The sequence below is a fragment of the Papio anubis genome, chromosome 19 (genome assembly GCF_008728515.1).
Source record: "Papio anubis isolate 15944 chromosome 19, Panubis1.0, whole genome shotgun sequence".
NCBI lineage: Eukaryota > Metazoa > Chordata > Mammalia > Primates > Cercopithecidae > Papio > Papio anubis.
Window position 1 is genome coordinate 70386224 of NC_044994.1, and position 18846 is coordinate 70405069.

Sequence of the window (18846 nt, forward strand, 5' to 3'; positions counted from 1 at the left end):
AAAGGGAAAGTAAAAAATGGCTGTCGAATTTGACAACTTAAACATAAAGGTTCCAGAGGATGGCAGTTAGGAAGCAGAGTGGGGGAGGTGACATAAGCAAGCCCAGGAGGCCCCCCTCTTCCAAAACAGCCAGTTAAACATCCAGGATGGCAAAAGCAGGAAATGGGTGAAGGCGTGCCCTGGGAAAGGTTCCCAAGGAGGTGCTGGAGCTCCAGGTCGGGAGTAAACCAGACAGATCCTGTCACAGCAGAAAAGCCACCACAAGGTCTAAAAGGAGCTGTTGGCAGGTGGTTGCATATGACAAATATTAAAATCCTAACGTGAGATTCGAAGTGGTCAGGGTACATTTGTTTCATTGTGAGTTCCACATACCACTTAATCTACCAAACCAGGTGCCGATATTAGTGTGATATAATTAAATAACACATACATTGTAAAACGCATAAATCTTTTATTATGGATTCACTTTAATTTTTAAAATGATAGTAAGTCTGTGTGTTGTTTTAAGTTGGAAGTCACTTTTGATTGCTTCTGCAAAATCAAGATTGTTTAGACAAATCAAAAATATAAAATATGACTTTCTTTTTTGGTGCCAGTTGAAATTCATTTTCTCTGTCTCTCCTCACATCCAGTCCCCGGTTCCCTAGCACACACATTCACACACGCATGTGCATGCGCACACACACACACACACGCACGCACATCTATTTTTTTAAAAAAGAAATCCGTTGTCATCAGCCACATGAATTCAATAAGGAGACGTAAAACTGACAGCTCTTATTATCACCCAAGGCAAAATGAGGCAGACCTACATTTGAAGATCTGCTTAAGTTAACATATCAAATATTAGTGTCAAATGGAAATAAGGGCAGATAATTTTAGAGAGTTGTTATTACATGACATTCAAAATCATATGCTATGTTCTGCAACACTCAAAGAAAGATAAAAATGAAAAATGAAGTTAATGAAAAGTTATTGCCTTACTGAAGACTGCAGAATCAGGCACTTTACATTAAAATAAAATCTTTTTAGAACACTAAAGCTTACAGAAAATAATAATTTAAGAGTGAATCGCCCTAATGGAATACTCTCAATCTCATGTCCACAAATAGTCTTCCCAGCTGAATCTGAACGCCCTATTTTTATCATCACACATGATTTATAAATAGGACTTTTTAGAAACACTGTCAGACGGCCACAGAAGAAGGTGAGCACCGCCCGCACGCCGGGCTCTTTATTTACATGTCTCTGCTGGAGCAAGAGAAGTGTTTGCTTTGAGACCCGCAAGCTTGTTCGCCATCGTCGTCCACGCCTTGCGTGATTGATCCAGGCCAGCCGCGCCTGCGTGCAGTGCTTTTATGCGTGACGCTGTGTCAGTACGAAACACAGCTTCCTGTTTCCTCTTTGTGTAACTGGGATTTTTACCATGGTGATTGCCAGTCTGCTGGTTTTCTGAGTGTTACCGCACTGGTGTGCGTAAAGATGAACTAGGTAACTCAGATCTCTGGGATGTAGTTCACCTTTCCTTGAAGCTTGAATGTCGAGTCTGCAGTGTGGTGTGCCGGGTGCTCCCTCAGCACTCATGAAATACGGTGCACATCCACAACTGTCTTTCTAGAGCCTTCTACCTTGGATGCTCCATGGCCTCTTAATTGGTGTCTCTGTCAGTCTTGACATTGGTGTCTAGCTTCGGGTGATGAAGACCCTTTCATCTCAAACCCTTAATTTTCAAAGGCAATTTCCTTGCTAGTGGAATGCGTTCAGGATTCAGCCTCTCTATGGAGTCAGGTTCAGCCCTCACCCAACTCCTCTTCCTCAGAATGATGGTTAGATCATTCCGGCCTCACTCCAACCTTCTGTCCACTCAACACTTCCCCTGTAGCGTCAGTTTTCTAATATCCAGTGTCTCATTCTCACCATTTTAGAACAGAAAAACAAGGTTGTGTTTTACTGCTCTCATTCGGACGGACTGAGTCCCTTCCTGTACTGCCACGGTTATGATGAGAGGTGAGCCCGGGTCCCCATGATGGCCGGCAATGTCTTGCTGAGCCCGGGGGCCCCACACGTGCTGAGCTGCAGCTCTTCTGAAGCCTCCAGTCACAGTCACAGAATCCCACTGCGTCCTCTGATGCCAGAGGCCCTGGGCTCAGCTGTCCCCTGATGGCAGGAGATTCCAGTTGTAGCCACCACTCAGGCCTCAGATGGTGGTCACTGTCCTCCTTAGCCGCTCTGTACCAGAACGCCCCAGACCCCGTTCCCAGCATCCCAGAGTACAGATGTCACCAAGGCCGGGGGTACCTGGTGAAAGGCTCACAGGGAGAACCTAGCAGGATGCGGCAGGCACCGGTTCTGAACACATTCCCCGCCTCTCCGGGAGCCTCTGCCCACCGTGGGGCAGGTGTCACCCTCTCTGCCCAGCCCCAGCCTGCTGACAGAAAGCCTCGGCACAGGACTGTGAGGGCCAGGACGAGACAGCACATTGGCCTGAGACTATCCCGGGTCTCAAAGTCCAGATCACAAGCCTCATATGGAGGCTCCACCACAGCCCACTCAGGGGCGTCCTCACGCTGGTCCCTGGGTCCCTCGCAGCCACGGTCACTTTCTTCCACGGAGATCCTGCCTGGTCCCTCAGGCAGCCTCGAAGCACCCATGGCTCCTCCCTCCCCACCCACCTCGCACCACCCCCTGCCCAGTTCTCCTTCAAAGGTCATGGATGGTGAGGATGATTCTCATGAATGAGCACAGCAGAGGCGAGTGGGCCCCTGAGGCCACCTCTCCTCTCCCTGCACTGGTGATGGCAGGACCCTGATAGTGGAGTCCCCAACTGTGCACCCTAACAGCCACGCATTGTGCGGTGAGGCGTTTCACACACTAAGTGGCAGGTCCGTGTCTCTAGGGGTTACTGGTGTAGACACGGGCAAGGTCAGGGCAGTCCCAGGACCCCTCTGCTGCTCCTCTCAGGTGCGTGCTCTATTTCTCACCTTACCTTCCCTCCCTTCTCTGGATTCCAGGGACCCTTCTTTTCTGTCAGCTTTGTGGGGTCTGATTTTCATGCAATCAAGTCCACCGATTTAAGAGTAAAATCTGACAAGTTCTGACAAGTGAACAGCTGTGCAGGCCTCACTCAGCCGAGATGCAGAATCGTTCCAACAACCAAAGGCCCCTGCTGACATTTGCATTCAGTCCTGGGGCCCAGGCTGCTGCTATCCACTCTCTGTCACTGTGGCCCCGCCTTCACTGGAATTTCATATCTTGTGCAGTCTTGCTGGCTTCTTAAATTTAGCGTAATGCACTTTGGGAGACTGAGGTGGGCAGATCACTTGAGGTCAGCAGTTCGAGACCAGCCTGGCCAACATGGTAAAACCCCATGTCTACTAAAAATACAAAAATTAGTTGGGCATGGTGGTGCATGCCTATAATCCCAGCTACATGGGAGGCTGAGGCAGAAGCACTCGAACCCAGGAGGCAGAAGCTGTAGTGAGCTGAGATCGGGCCACTGCACTCTAGTCTGGGCAACAGAGGGAGCCTCTGTCTAATAAAAGAAAAAAAGAGAATTACCATAATGACTTTTGCAGTTCATCCACAGTGTTGTTTATATCAGAGGGTTTTTTTCTCTTTTTGTAGCCAAATTTATTTCATTGTATGCATAGATCACAATTTGTTCATTTATTCTCTAGCAAGCAAGCATTTGGGTTTTACCAGTTTGAGCCAAATGTTTTTATTTCTCTTGAGTAAATACCTAAGGATAACTTTTCTGGGTCAGATGGTAAATATATATTTAAATTAACAATAAACTGCCACACTGCTTTCTAAAATGGCACTTTTTTTGGCATCACTGTCATCAAAGCCTGAGGGCCCCAGTCAGTGTGCATCCTGGACAGCACTTGTTGTGCCCACGCTTTTGACTGTTCGAGTCAGGCAAGCGGCTGTGTGGTGGCATCCCTGTGTCTTAATTTGCATTTGCCTACTGTGTAACAGTGCTGAGCACCTCCTCCTATGCTCACCTGCATTCCTGTATTGTGTTGAGTGACAAATCTCTTAAATCTTTTACCCGTGTTTCATTGGGTATCTTGTTTTCTTATTATTGAGTTTTAAGAGGTCTTTTCACAATTCTAGATAAGAGTGCTTTGTTAATACGTGTTTACAGATACTTTCTTCTAGATTTTGAATTGCTTTACACGTCCTTGTTTTTTCTTTGACAAGTTTTTAATTTTCATAAAATTCAATTAATTATTTTTTAGTATTTTCTGAATTCTGTATCTTCTTAGGAAACTTTTGTCTAATCAAACTTTAAGATTTTCAGGCCAGGCATAATGGCTCACACCTGTAATCCCAGCATTTCTGGAGGCCAAAGCGGGCAGATCACCTGAGGCCAGGAGTTCAAGACCACCCTGGCCAATATGGTGAAACTCCATCTCTACTAAAAATACAAAAATTAGCCAGGCGTGGTGGCAGGCACTTGTAATCCCACCTATTCAGGAGGCTGAGGCAGGAGAATCACTCGAAGCCAGGAGGCACAGGTTTCAGTGAGCTGAGATCACACCACTGCATTCCAGCCTGGGTGACAGAGCAAGACTCCATCTCAAAAAAAAAAAAAAAAATTCCATTTTTTTTCTAAAAGTGTATGGTCTTAGCTTTAATACTAGGTTCACGTATGATGTATTTTGAGTTTAATTTTGTATGAGATGAGGTAAGGATTAAATGTGTCTGTGTAGAAAAATATACATTTGTATAAAGATATCCAATTGTTTCATCACCGTTTATTGAAAAGATTATCCTTATTTATTGTATTGACTTTGTGCATTTGGCAAAGTTTAGCTGGGCCTTTACATAACAATCTATTCTGGAATATTCTGTTCTACTCACCTATATTTCTATCTTTATGCCTGCATCATACTGTCTTGATTATGGTAGCTTTATAATAAGTCTCAAATCTTATCATAAGGTAGTATAAGTCCTCTGACTTTGTTCTTATTTTTTAAAATGGGTTTGATTACCCTGGCCCATCTGTATTTTTATACAAATTTAAAAATCAGCTTTTTTGCCCCAAAAAACCCACAAATAAACCTTAGGATTTAGATTGAGATTGCATTAAATGTATACATTGATTTGGGGAGAACTGACATCTTAATAACATTGAATAATCGAATCATGTTGATGACACTTTCTTCATTTATTTAGGTTTTTTTACACTCTATCAGAAATATTTTATGGTTTTCAGTACAAAAGTTTTATATGCAGTATTGTACTGTACATATGCAGTACAAATGTAAAAGATATTTAAATTTCCCCTTAAATATCTTGTACTACTTAATATCTTGATGCTATGTAAATGGCATTTTTAAGATGAATTTATAACTGTTTATTGTTGACCTAAAGAAATACAACTCACTTTTGAGTATGTTGACCTCATATCCCATAATCTTGCAAAACTCATATATATTAGCTGTTACAAGTGCATTCCTTAGAACTTTCTACAGAAAATCTCCTATCTTCTTCACATAAAGACAGTTTTACTACCACTTTTCAATATAATGCCTTCCATTTTTCTTCCTTGCTTTGTTTTCTGGCTAAAACGTCAAGCGGAATGTTTACTAGCAGTGGTGAGAATGGACATCCTAGCTTTTGTGTCATGCACAGGGAGAAAGTATGGTTACACATGACGTTAGCTGTAGGATGCTCTTATTTGGTTAAAAATGTTACAACCTAATCCTAAAGTGTGAAAACTTTGTGTTTCATAGGTGTTGCCCTTTACCAGATACTTTTCAGCCATATTGACATCATCATGTATTTTCCCTTTTAGTCTGTTGATATGGTGACTGCATTGATTGATCCTTGAGTATTAAACCAACCTTGCATTCCTATAACCCCACAAAAAAAGATCCAATCACTTTGAAACGGCTTTGGCTAAGATGAGCAAGGCATGCTGCTAGACCCACAGACCCCCTGCAGCCCTGCTCCCAGCTGGCCTGTTGGCAGCACAGTCATGACTCTCCCTTTACTCACACCCTCTCATCTCCTGGCATGAGCAGTTTTGAAACCTCCTCATGTCCCTCTGACTTCTCCCTTTCCCATCAGCCTCCTTTGTTGCTTTCCATATTCCACCTCCTACACCCAAATCCATGAGGTGTCCCCCAAGCGTACTGCTGAGCTGACTCCTCCTTTCTCTCTGGACCTCTCCACTGAGGATCTCTGATAGTGTCTGTGTGTTATCAATATCATATGTGTGTGATAAGGAGATAAAGATGTATATCTCAAAAGTTAAATACTCAGCTTAACTGAATCCAAACATCCACCACAATTATTACTCATCTTCCAAACATCTATGTTCCCAGAAATCCAACACTCTCCTTTTCCTCACTCCACCATGCACCTGTCCTCTCCCAGGCCACCCAGGAGGTATATCCCATCATCATCCACCAAGACTCCTCCATAGCCCCCAGTTGGGTTTTCTGTGTCCAGGCAGGGCAGCTACTATGTGACAATTGTGGTCTGGGATCTGCAGGGGGGTGAATAAGAACAAAGACTCTCCTTCACCATCTGTACCTCCCTTTATCATTTCTACAGGGATGGCCTCACGCTGGCAACCTTGTGTGCACTTGCACTGGCCTCCTTGATGCAGGCTGATCTGAGCAAGGGAAGTGCACCTGTGGCCCTCTACAGTGTGAGAAGCTGGGGCCATCTCCCACTCAGCTCCCGTCAGCCTGGGAAGCTGTCAGGAGACAGATTCTCATCACTCCCTGTGTTCTGATGAGGCACGGGGCTTTCTGCCACAGCCGCTCAGAGCTGCTACATGGAAATCCCGCTACAGTCAGCTGGACTTGCTCCTCTGCCACAGTGTGGACCCCAGGTCCCCTGTGGTCATCTGGCCCCATTTGTTTCACTGTTGCCCCTTCTGGTGCGTGGACAAGGACCAGAGAGCTGCCACCTTTCCATTTCTTTGGGAGTCATAAGCTCTCAGAACTTAAAAGTGGCTCACTGTGTCTGTACCAGCCGATCTTTCAGGCCTTAGCCAGGCCTTGTCTCATGTTTGGCCATGTCCATTGGTGCTGCTTCAGGCTTGGTGACAACTTTCACAGGTGACTTGTGATGTAGGTGTAAGAAATGGCCTTTACCCACTGGAGGTCAGTGAGACTCCCAGTTTCCACCTCATCTCAGAGCAAGACGTGCCTGGCCAGACAGCTGCTAGGCATACAGGGGCAACCTGGGTGCCACGTGTCTCCCTCCACAGTCCTGCAGACCCCACAGCAGGGAGAGAGAGGGCCAGCCAGTGGGCAGGTCATCACATCTGAGTAACTAGCACCCGAGTATGCTGTCCCTTCCCCTCAGTCACCTCCAGCTGATGCTTCTCTTGTACTGTATTTCTCATTTTCTGTCTTAATTCTTAACCCATAAGTTAGGTATCATGAGGATGTCACCCTGGCCAGTGTCCGCATGGACACCCCTGCACGTTTACCATTTTCTTTACCTATAATCTCTTCTCTACCTCAGACCATTCTCCTGGCATTATTTTCTTTCTTCCTGGGCTTCATTTACTAAGAGTTATTTTTGTGAATATCTGATGGTAGTAAAAGATTTCAGTTTTCATTCTTCTGAAAACATAATTGTTTCATGATGTTTTCTTGAAAGACAGAATTGTAGGATGGTTCTCTTCCCTTGGACCTTTGAAGGAAGCCTTGCACTGCCTTTGTCTTCCATGGCCGCAGGGCAGCAGTCAGTTGCAAGTCTAATAGTTATTTCTCAATCGGCTGACTCTCTTTTCTCCAGGCTGCTTTTTAAAGCCTCTCTTCATCACTGGGACCTGCAGTTGGATGAGGATACAGTCAGGAGATGGTTAAGTGCATGAATCTGCTCAAGAGTCCTGCTTGAGATTCACTGGACCTCTTAAATTGGATGGCTGGGGTCTCATTAATCCAGATAAATTTTTACCCTGTCTCCTACCTCTCCTTCATTTTCTCTGTTATATCGTCCTGAACTCTGACCAGGATTATATTACATGTTCCCATTCCATAATCCATGTTCTTGATTTGTCTTTTGTAAATTCCATCTTTTCTTTTCTCCCTTTCTGTTGCATTTGACTTCATCTTCTGACTCATCTTCTCTCTTTAGCTTTGGTTAATCGCAGTTAAATAAGTTCTATTTGACTTTTTTCAAACCTAGTCCACTTAAATAACCTCTTGTTACTTCTTTTTTTGTACCCAATTGTATTTCTTTAAACATGCTGTGTGTTACATATGTGATCTTTTAATGCCTGCATTCCTGATGGGTCCTGGTCACGTTATGGTCTCAGCCAGTTGATGCTCATGTTAGAGTTTCTTCATATATGTACAAGATTGTTGAAACCTAGGTTCAAGTTTGTTAATGCTGCATGTTTACCACATCGCCAGCTCTCATAATTAATAATTATTACACATTTGAACTTACCAATTAATTGTAGCAAATACCCCCTCTTCAGTATCATTGGCAATAGATTTGATCTTTCTACTTTTCCAAACATTTAGGACATAGCTGAGGAATTATGCATTTATACTAATAAAACATGTCTTTTATTTGTTTATCATATTCTGGTTTTCTGTAAGACTTTAGACTTTGTTGTTGCTGTTTTTTTAATTTAGATGTTAAAAAGAACATTTTTAAAATGCGCTATTCTTGGGGAATGACCTACCATAAAATGTATTTTGGGAACCAGATGACTGTATGGACTGACGGCAACCCTCTCCCTGCATCAGTAACATGATTCTGGCTAAAATAAACTCCAGTGACTCTTGTGCATGAACAAAAAATTAAACTGAATAAGTTTTAGAAATATGTTTAGTTAGACGAGCCTCTAGAAGGCAGAATATTGTCTTTGCAGATTCTAGAACAAATCAGTTTGATCATCAGAATTACCTATTAATTCTTTTTTAAGTTTCTATGTATGGCTGTTCCACTGCAGACAGCCCAAGGGCCAATATTTGAGAGGCACTTTATAAGCATAAAAAGCACATTTTCTATAACCCAGTGAGATAAAATGCAATTTTATTGAATAAAATAAAATCCTGTCCTATGAATACTGCACTTTACATAAAGTGTATTTTTGCCAACACCATGCAAATATGCATTTGGAAGGTGTCCTCTTTGTAGAAGCCCAGGTTGGCGTGTGGGCTGCAGGCAGCAGTCTGGCCGAGGCCACGCAAGAAGCTGGAGGGCTGCGCCTCAGGAGACCTGCCAGCCTTGTTTGCGGCAGGGAAGATGTCGCTAAGTGCAGCCAGCTAATTTTAATGTAAAGGGAGCATGACTCTAAGTTAATTTAATTAATCAAGCCTCTACTGCAAGAAACAATTGGGTGCTGTGGACAGAGCCATGACAAGACAATTCCGTTACCTTAATATGATGGCTGCGGCTGAGATTTTAGTTAGATATTTACCGTGGTGATTTTTGAGAGATGATGTCTTGGAATTAATTTGTTAAAGTAAATATTTATGTTTATATGTATAAATATATATAAATACATACATATATACACATAGATACGTATATGTTACCTGAATTCCAAAAATATGACTATTGCTTAGTGCTTAAATCTTTTTAAGGTATTAAACTTTCACTGCTCTACCTAAACATCATGGCTTCCAACATGAATTAGGACTCTATTAGCACTAAGAAATAATCATATTTTTGGAATTCAGGTAATTTATAAGGTTTTGATTTGGTTGGTTGATTGGTTGGGTGGGGTTGTTTTGTTTTGTTTTTGCTACTTTCTTATCTAACCAGTTAAATTATTATTGCTTGTGGATATTTTGGTAACATAAGGTCTAAATTTGAATTTAAGACATAGCCATTCTCATGTTCGATTTGCAGCGCCTCTCAACTGCTTCTATTCATTTGAGCAGCTAGCCATACCTAATTGAGAGTGATGAATCTGGCTAAGAATTTGCTAAAAAATAAATAGGTGCCAGTTGCATTCATATCATAAAAGAAGTGCATATTCAACTCTCTTCATGGTCAGTCTAAAAGTTAGCCTGCTTCTCTGTCATTTTTAATTGTGACAATTCATTCATTTCCAGTCCACAGATGGGGGTACTCTGGGTGGGGGTAAAATATCTCAAGTCTTGGAAGTGGATTATTCTTTAGATGAATAGGTGTTGTTTTGATTTGCTTGTGTTTATTCTATGTTTCTTGAAGGAAGTTGGTTTTGGATTTTGCATTGTTGTTGTTGTTTGCTTTTGTTTTTTGTTTGTGTGTGTGTGTGGTTTTTTTTTGTCATTGTTGTTTGATTATTTTTAGACAGAGTCTCCCTGTGACACCCAGGCTGGAGTGCAGTGGCGTGATCTCAGCTCATGGCAACCTCCGCCTCCCGGGTTTAAGTGATTCTCTTGCCTCAGTCTCCCAGGAGCTGGGACTACAAGCATGTGCACCACCACACCCAGCTAATTTTTGTATTTTTAGTAGAGATGGGGTTTCACCATATTGGCCAGGTTGGTCTCGAACTCCTGACCTCAAGTGATCCACCCAGCTCGCCCTCCCAAAGTGGTGGGACGACAGGTGTGAGCCACCGCACCCAGCCTGAAGGAAGTTATAAAAATTGACTTGACCCCCTGGTGTGCATACATCTGAGTGTTTTCCTCTGAAGATCTCCTGTGTTCTGCCTGTAGCTTCCTGGTAGAGACGCAGCTTAACAATTTCCATGCCGAGGTTCAACATTTAGTGAGGAACGTGGGAGCTCTGAGCCTGATTTTGGCCTCTGAGTGCCCTGCTGGAATTGCATGGTGGCAGAGTCAAGTTCAAGGGTGCCAGAGCCTCAGCCACTGGCATCTTGGTGACAATGAGGTCAGCACAAAGGAGCAGGGGGATTAGAAAGCTATTTGGAAAAGAAGAGACCTGGCCCTTGCTTGTTAAAATGTAGAAACCTACATAGCACTCATTTATTGTGGAATTTATTTCGGTTCTCTGTGATGTTAATGAGATATGAAAAGCCTTTTCTCTGCTTGCAAGGTATCTGCGCAGTAACATTAGTGACACAGAATCAGCTCCAGTGAATGGGAGAGAAAGTTCACCTGCACTACAATTTATAATTGGCCTACTCAGGGGACCTACGTCTTTTTGCAAGAAAACTAGAGCAGTGTGTGCTTTCAAATATGTTCCTTTCAAGCTTGCATTGTCACAGAGAAGGTCTGAAAGAATCCGATTGCATTTAATTCAGACTTCAGTATTCTAGTCTGAAAAGACTCAAAGAAGAAAAGAAAGAAGGAGAAAAAAAAAATCCCTCAAGCTTCTATAAGGCCGGCGTGTGACATCAGGATTGTTGGCATAAAAGCACCCTTGTGACAGACATCATTATATCATTGCAGGAAGGAAGAGAATGAATAGGTCCCCCAAATATTTCTGGCCAAGTTCCAAATGTATGCAGTTTATGGCGACTCCTACGAAAATCTCTCTGCTTTCTGGGGTAATGCTGGGCTAAAGTGGGGGCCCATTGGGGAACACTTTATTTTAAGCTTCCATCAATGGGTGCTTAACTACTACTAATTTGGAACAGTGGCTTAGGGAACTATATTTGTGAGTCACATACATATCAAATGATTCCATTGTGATTGGTTTTATTGCAATGAATGCCGGGGAGGCGTTATTGATGGGAAGAGTAAAGAAGTGGGCTGTGCTTGCGCCGCTCTGCTGAGCTGAGCCACTTTGAGGCCGGAGAGAGCCCAGGGGTGTCCCTCCCACAGGCCCTGGGAGAAAACCAACGGTGATGAAGGAAGCTGCCTCGATTGCACTCCTTCGCATCGCGCCAGAGAAGCCAGAAACGAACAGCATTGACCTAAATATTGGCATCGATCACTGCATTTCTTTTCTTTTCTGACTAATTGTAGGAAGCTGGGAATCTATGTGAGTGATGCCCAAGTGCCGTATCAGTGGGATTTCAAATGCAATGTCGTTTTCTGCCTAAATGTTCTGCCTAAATCCTCCCAGGAACGCCCCACTCTGCCCCCATGTTCTCCCTCACCTGCGCTTTGCAGTTCCATGCCGGGGCCCTCTCCAGTCTCCCCATCACCGGCCCCCCTAGAAAACCAAGGAGGGCCAAACCCAGACTATCGCTCCCCTCCAAGCTCCAAGTCCCCCCCCTCCACCTAGAAAGCAGCCCTTCGCCAGCTGGTGACATTTGCCAGAAATTAGGGACCCTTCCCTGGCCCTTCTCACACACACTGTCCCCTGTCCTGTGGGGTTTTGCTCCAGATTGTGTCCCGAAACCAGCTCTTTCCTCTTCTCCACTGCCACTAGATTTATTTCCACTTCTCACTGTCTCCAATCCATGGTCTTTTAAGAAGGCAAATAATGTCAGGCTGCCCGTTCTCAAAACCAGTCTCACCTCTTACAGAGGAGCTTCAAGGTCCCCGAGCAACCTTGTGTCCTGTGGGTCTGATCCTCCTTCCCTGGGCTGTCTCTTCTCTGCTGCTTCACTCCACCCCACCACTCTGGCAGACCTGCAGTCCCCAACACGCTGGCTTCCCTGCCAGCCACACTCATCCTTCCCCCTAACTTCAATGCCACGGCTGCTGACATGAACCAGGACCCACGCTCCAGTCTTTCTTGCCACCCCATACTTCTCCTTTCCAGCATTTTCGTGACATATTTTATATCTTATCTATCCTGCAAGAGTTGTTATGAGGATTGGGAGAAAATACACAGAAATGGTTAAGTATGTTGAAGGTGTTTGACCCATTATTTCATGTGAAATTACTAGTAAATGTGACTGCATCCAGGGCTCCTTTGAATGTTGGGGCAGAGCTATTAGCGTGTCATGGCTTTGGGGTCTCCTCAGCACGACGTGAGAAGCTGAGGCACAGCAGCCCGTGCCTGCAGGGCCATGTTCTGGGGAGTTTTGGAGGCAGCACCCCCGTCTCTGTGCCACAGCCCTGGTCCTGGCGGCACCCACCCCCTTCCCTGGCACCCTTGCTGCATGGCCAACCCCATGGATCCATCATCCACGTCCACTCACCTCACACTTTCTACCCGGAAAGGGTCACTCAACAGGGAAAGCAGGAGCCAGGACACACCCCTCAGAGGGGACCCGTGGGTGGAGGCAAAACCCCTAGGTTTCCAGCGTGCTTCCTAGACAGTGAGTCGCGCACGTCCTCCCCCAACGCTCTGTGAGACCACTGCTTCCGCCGCCGCAAGGAGGACTTCCTTCCAGTTTCGTGCCTTTCTTCCCATGGCCGTTTCCTCAGGCCCGTGGTCTACTCTTGCTTCTTTCCTCCCTGGCTACAATTCCTCCTAACTACGGCAAGGATGCACTCCACTCCCAACCTCCTAACCACCGTGGCCCCCCAACCGCAGTGATCACAGACACATGGCAGGGATGGTCTTCCCTAGTGGTACCTGGGCCCCCCTACAGCCTGTGCTAGTGGTCCTGGGACTCACACCATTCACGGGGAGCTCCTGCAACTACCTGGTTCTGAGGCCTCCCCACACCTGTGCTAGTGGTCCTAGGCCTCCCCACACCTGTGCTAGTGGTCCTGGGCTCCCCCACACCTTTGCTAGTGGTCCTGGGCCCCCCACACCTGTGCTAGTGGTCCTGGGACCCCCACACCTGTGCTACTGGTTCTAGGCCTCCCCACACCTGTGCTATTGGTCCTAACCCCTCCACTCCTCTGCTGGTGGTCTGTGCTAGCAGAACTGTGCTAGCAGTCCTGGGCCCCTTGTGTCCACTCAGGGCACCACTGGTGTGTGCCCACTGTGTGCCAGGCCACCCAGCCCTGAGGGCCCCGAGGCTGGCCCTGCTCCTACCCACCCACCAGCTTCAGGAGAGCACCACGGGCCAGTCAACAGCTATGGAAGGGCACCAGGAGGACACTGACGCTGCTGGACAGGGTTCTGGGGTTAAGCGAAGACCCAACTGGACGGTGGAGGGTGGGAGCACTGCTGTCACTGCTGAAGTGGGAGGGTACATAAGCTGGGGGAAAGTAATCCCTGCAGTCCGTGATTGAGGTTGGTGAAGCCAGTGTGAACAGCTGCATGGTGACCATGGATACAGGTGGAGGGCTGCTGTAACACAGACACCTGCAGCATGTGGGCATTGTACTCACATGCATCCTCTTTGCCGGGGCTGAGAGGGCCAGGAAGCAAGGACACCCGAGGAGCAACACACATACTTGAACCAGGTTTGCTTTTAGAGAAATGACTGGTTCCGGCACCAGGCAGGGCAGACTCATGGTGAGCCTGGAGCATCTTGCAGCTCCAGAAAATAAGAACATGCTCAAGCAAGCAAACAAAAAGAAACAAAACGCACAGTAATGGGCACGTGTCATGGGAATGCAGGAGCCAACTGAAGGAACTCCCGATGGCCAAAACTGGAAAAATTTGAGTGAGGAAGTGAATAAAATAGTATTGGATTACAATCCAAAGGACAAGGATTCATGAGTCTATACTGATTTTAAAAAAAAACAACAACAACAAATGAATGAATGAACGAATAAATGGAGGAGAAGAGACAAATCCCCTGTGCAGAAGAATTCCAAAGGATTAATGTAGAGACCCACCCCCAGGAGGTGGGGCACAGCTCCCCCGGCCCGAAGCGTGGGTGACACACGCTACCTTCCTTCCAGAGACACAGCTTGGAGAGCCACGACCCCAGCTGGGGGATGAGGCAGGCTGCAGAGGAAGGCTGTGCTGACCCACGTCCCAGTCTAACCATGAGAAGAACATCAGACAGATCCCTATAGAAGGACATTCTACAAAACTTCTGAACAGTAACCCCTCCAAACTGTCAAGGTCACCCAAAATAAAGGAAGTCTGAGAAACTGCCACAGCCAAGAGCAGCCTGAGGAGGCCTGCGGACTCAGCCATGTGGTGTCCCGGCTGGGCTCCTTCCTGGGGCAGAAAGAGGGCATTAGGGAAAAAATAAAAGTGAAGAAAGTAGGGTCTTCTGTTAATAATAATGCATTGATATTGATTCCTTAATTGTAAGCCGATATGCCATATGAATGTAAGACGTTAATAACAGGCAAAACTGGGTGTCCAGAGTGTGGAAGCTCTGTGCCATCTCACAATGTTTCTATAAAGCTAAAACTGCTCTAAAAAACGAAGTTATTTATTGAAAAGTTGGCTGGGAGAAACATTGAGAGCTTCTTGTAGCAGGTGAAATGGATTGGACGGTAGGGATTTTGAACAGAGTGACTCGATAAAAATAACCCTTGATGTAGCCTGGATTGCCGTATTCAGGGTGGGCTTCAGGGTGGGTAGCCCTGGGGGAGGGCCTGTCTGCTGCTGCTGCTGCTGCCGCCACACTATGGGGTCTTGAGCCAGGCCAGCCCGGGAAGGGGCTTGCCATGGGCTTGGCTGAAGTCCCAAACACCCCCGATCCCAATCTCTACCAACAGCATGAAGAATAATTTAGAGGAAAACCATTTGGCTACATATGCACCTTCCTTTATGACAGTATAACTTAAACTTGACCTCAATATGGTAAAAAAAATGAAGAGATACGAATTCGCCAAACAAAAATGGAAACATTCAAAATGAATTATTGAATGCCTTCGAGAAGACATGGTTTTATGAATGTTGGAGCCAAGGCAATCCCAGAAGCTGCTTCTCCCTGTTTTTACTGTAGGCTCCTAGAGCAGGGAGCTGAGAGCCAGCTTAGACACCACTAGGTCAAACCCTGGACTTTACAGAGGGGAAGATGGGAGGAAGCTGTTTGCTTCAGGTCACTTGCCAAACCATGGCTGATGGCTTCTTTCTTCTCTGCCTCCCTCTTGTCATATAATCTAACATCATGGAAACCCCTGGCTCTTCTTCATCCTCCCTCACAAATCACTAGTAATTTTAAATGGCGTTGGAATACCAACGTTCGAGAAAATTCAGAAATTGTCATCTTTTTTTGCAGAGTCCTACCTCCTCCATGAAATTTGTTGATGAAAATAAAAAATCTGTGTAACTGGTTTCAAAAAGCACGCCTTCCTTTCTACTGTCAATTTCATCTACCACCTGCCATGGGAACCCTGAAGGAAATAGATACGGCTTTTTGTTCGGAAGGTACAAACTCTGTAGCGGTACCTGGGAACATTCCAAAGCCGAGATGGAGAAGCTTGTGCATTCAGTGGTGTGTGCGAAATCCCTCAGAAGCCCTTTTGGTGCAAGCTCCGGCAGCTCCTCTCTCCAGGGGCACATACAGCCCTCTGCACAAAGCCTATGCCCGCTGCAAACTCAGCTTTGTGTACTTCGGGGTGTGATTTCCCAGGCAAATTTGGAAAAAAGAAACTGGAATCTGATTGCTAACTATATAGACACTTGGAAAAAATGAACTTGATTCTTAGTTTTATGGCCCAAATAATTTTTAGCTGAAGAAAATAATAGAAATGAGCAACAGACATAAAACTTTAGCCTGTGTAAATTAAATGGTTCTGCCGCATTAACTTCATAAAACCATAATCCTCTCCTCCATAAACTATTACATGCACTGCAACATATCTGATTTATGGGGTGTGGAATCGATGGGAAAAAATTAATGCTTGAAAAACATATTAGAGACATTATTGAACAGATTTTAATTGAGATTTGATTTCAATGCCCCTTATCCACATGATTAATGGGTCCTACCCCTCGACTCTAGCGGCTGAAAAGAGTCTTTAATATGACAATTAAGTATCTGTCTTCAGGTTTTATGTAGCTCTCCTCACTACAATCACTTCATCAGTACAGTGTGGCTTTTGTGCAGATTAAATTGAGACTCAATTTTCTCTATTTTCCAGCACTTACTTATGTTTTATGACAAGCACTAAATCAATTTTATGCTATTATTGATTTTTTTCTTAAATGGACACAAACCATTTCGCCTTTTGCCCTTCTCTCCTACCTTCCTTTCCTCTCCCCTCTCACTGTGCGCTTGATATACGGCCCGAGGAGGAAATTCCTGAGACTTCCCGAGACTTCCACAGGTCCTTCCAGTTCATTCCGTTTTTACAACATCAGAACTGACAAACTTAACCTGGAATTCTATCAAAACTTATATATTGTTGTAAAGTGACAAGGTGGTGAGTTGTTGGGGTTTTTTTTTTAATCTTTTCCTTCTGAAACAAAAGAAAGCCTCAAGGTTAATTCATTTCCTTGTAAGTTTGGGCCAAGATTCCTTCTATAATATTGCCTAAATTTTTTGAGCAGAAGCTTAAGCTATAATTTTTCTAACATCCTTGAAGTCTAATTAATATAGCAATAGAGGGAGAATCTATTTCATGGCTCGCAGGGAAAAGGCATTATCTGCAAGGTGCAATAACTCCTTCGAGGTGCCTGACGACAGCCAGTTGTGTGCGATGCAATTAAGAAGCTCCCGGATCTTTGGGGCTTTATCCTCTATGACCTATGGCAAAAATTAACAGCTGCCTTGGGCAAAAGAAGTAAGAATAGGTACATAATTTGTAATCAGATAGCATTTTTTTCTGAGTGAAGAATGATACATGAAGAAAAACAGCTAGCAATACCGGCTGCTAGAAAAGTCCCTCATTTATTTGGGGATGCCACTGCCTGCCTTTGAAAATATCATCATATGTAAGCGTAAATACCTGTTTGCTTTTTATGCCATGAGCATTATGACACTCCATTTTGTAGTAAACATTTTACGTAGTTTATTCAAAATGTTAACAGCTAAGCTGGACATAAGCTCGATGACAACATGCTTTTTCTTTAATATCTATAAGAAGTATACATTAAAAAGAATATAATTGCCTTTGATAAGTAGTACAGTACTGCATGCAACATAATTTTGAAAACAGTAAAATTTGCCAATCGGAATAACGCAGACATCAAGTGCTTGCTTCTAGTATGTTTCTGTAATATAATATGAGTTTATATATTAACTTCAGAGGAGAAGGGAAAAGAGAATACAGGGTAATCAAGAAGCCCATTTTCTTGGATTCATCTGGTTCTTCTTTTTTTCTGTCTCAACATAGTCTCAAAAATATGACTGTAAACTAATGCAAAATGTTCTCTAGTTTATTTTAACACAGTATGCCAGGGTAATGCTTAATATCTAGATTATAAACACATACTTTTTAAATGTTTTCCATGGAAGGAGATCCCAGAATGATTTCTTTTTTTTTTTTTTTTTTTTTTTTTTTGAGACGGAGTCTCGCGCTGTGGCCCAGGCTGGAGTGCAGTGGCGCGATCTCGGCTCACTGCAAGCTCCGCCTCCCGGGTTCACGCCATTCTCCTGCCTCAGCCTCCTGAGTAGCTGGGACTACAGGCGCCGCCACCACGCCCGGCTAATTTTTTTTGTATTTTTAGTAGAGACGGGGTTTCACTGTGGTCTCGATCTCCTGACCTTGTGATCCGCCCGCCTCGGCCTCCCAAAGTGCTGGGATTACAGGCGTGAGCCACCGCGCCCGGCCCAGAATGATTTCTGGTAAGTGTTTGGCCACCCAAAAGTCACTCTCCTGTGGAAAACGCTGAGACGTTGGAGATCCAAGCTTGCTCTGCGGTGATGCTGCCTGCACATGCTGCACTCGGGGCAGGCCAGGATGCGGGGGTCCTCCCATCCCCTTCTCCCCCACGGGTGCTTCCTTAAGGAAGGTGGGAGGCAGATAGCAGCCCTGGGGGTCTACAGGCCCAGTCATATGGGCATCCCCTTCCCCTTCCTCACCCATTCAGGATAACGGGAGTTCCCGGACTCGGCATTCTCCCTGCTGCCTTCACTCCACTAGGCTCACTGAGCAGGCTCCCTGGGCAGGCAGACTGTCGCATCTGTGGGCCACGGGGAGAATATGCGTGGGAAATGTGGCGAGGGACTGCGCGTGTAAAGTCCACATACGAATTGATAAGACCAGCACAGGCAGATAAACATGGGCAACAGATCATAAAACACAATGCACAGAAGGA

General features: G+C 45.0%; 1 long non-coding RNA gene across 1 annotated transcript in view; it reads left to right on the forward strand.

Annotated features, from left to right (window-relative positions):
- The window catches only part of LOC110741832, a 50602-nt gene extending 32562 nt beyond the window's left edge, over window positions 1–18040 (forward strand). The window contains exon 3 of the long non-coding RNA XR_002518771.2: window positions 15863–18040. This is a non-coding gene — a long non-coding RNA (uncharacterized LOC110741832). The remainder of the gene's footprint in view (window positions 1–15862) is intronic.
- Window positions 18041–18846: the final 806 nt, after the last annotated feature.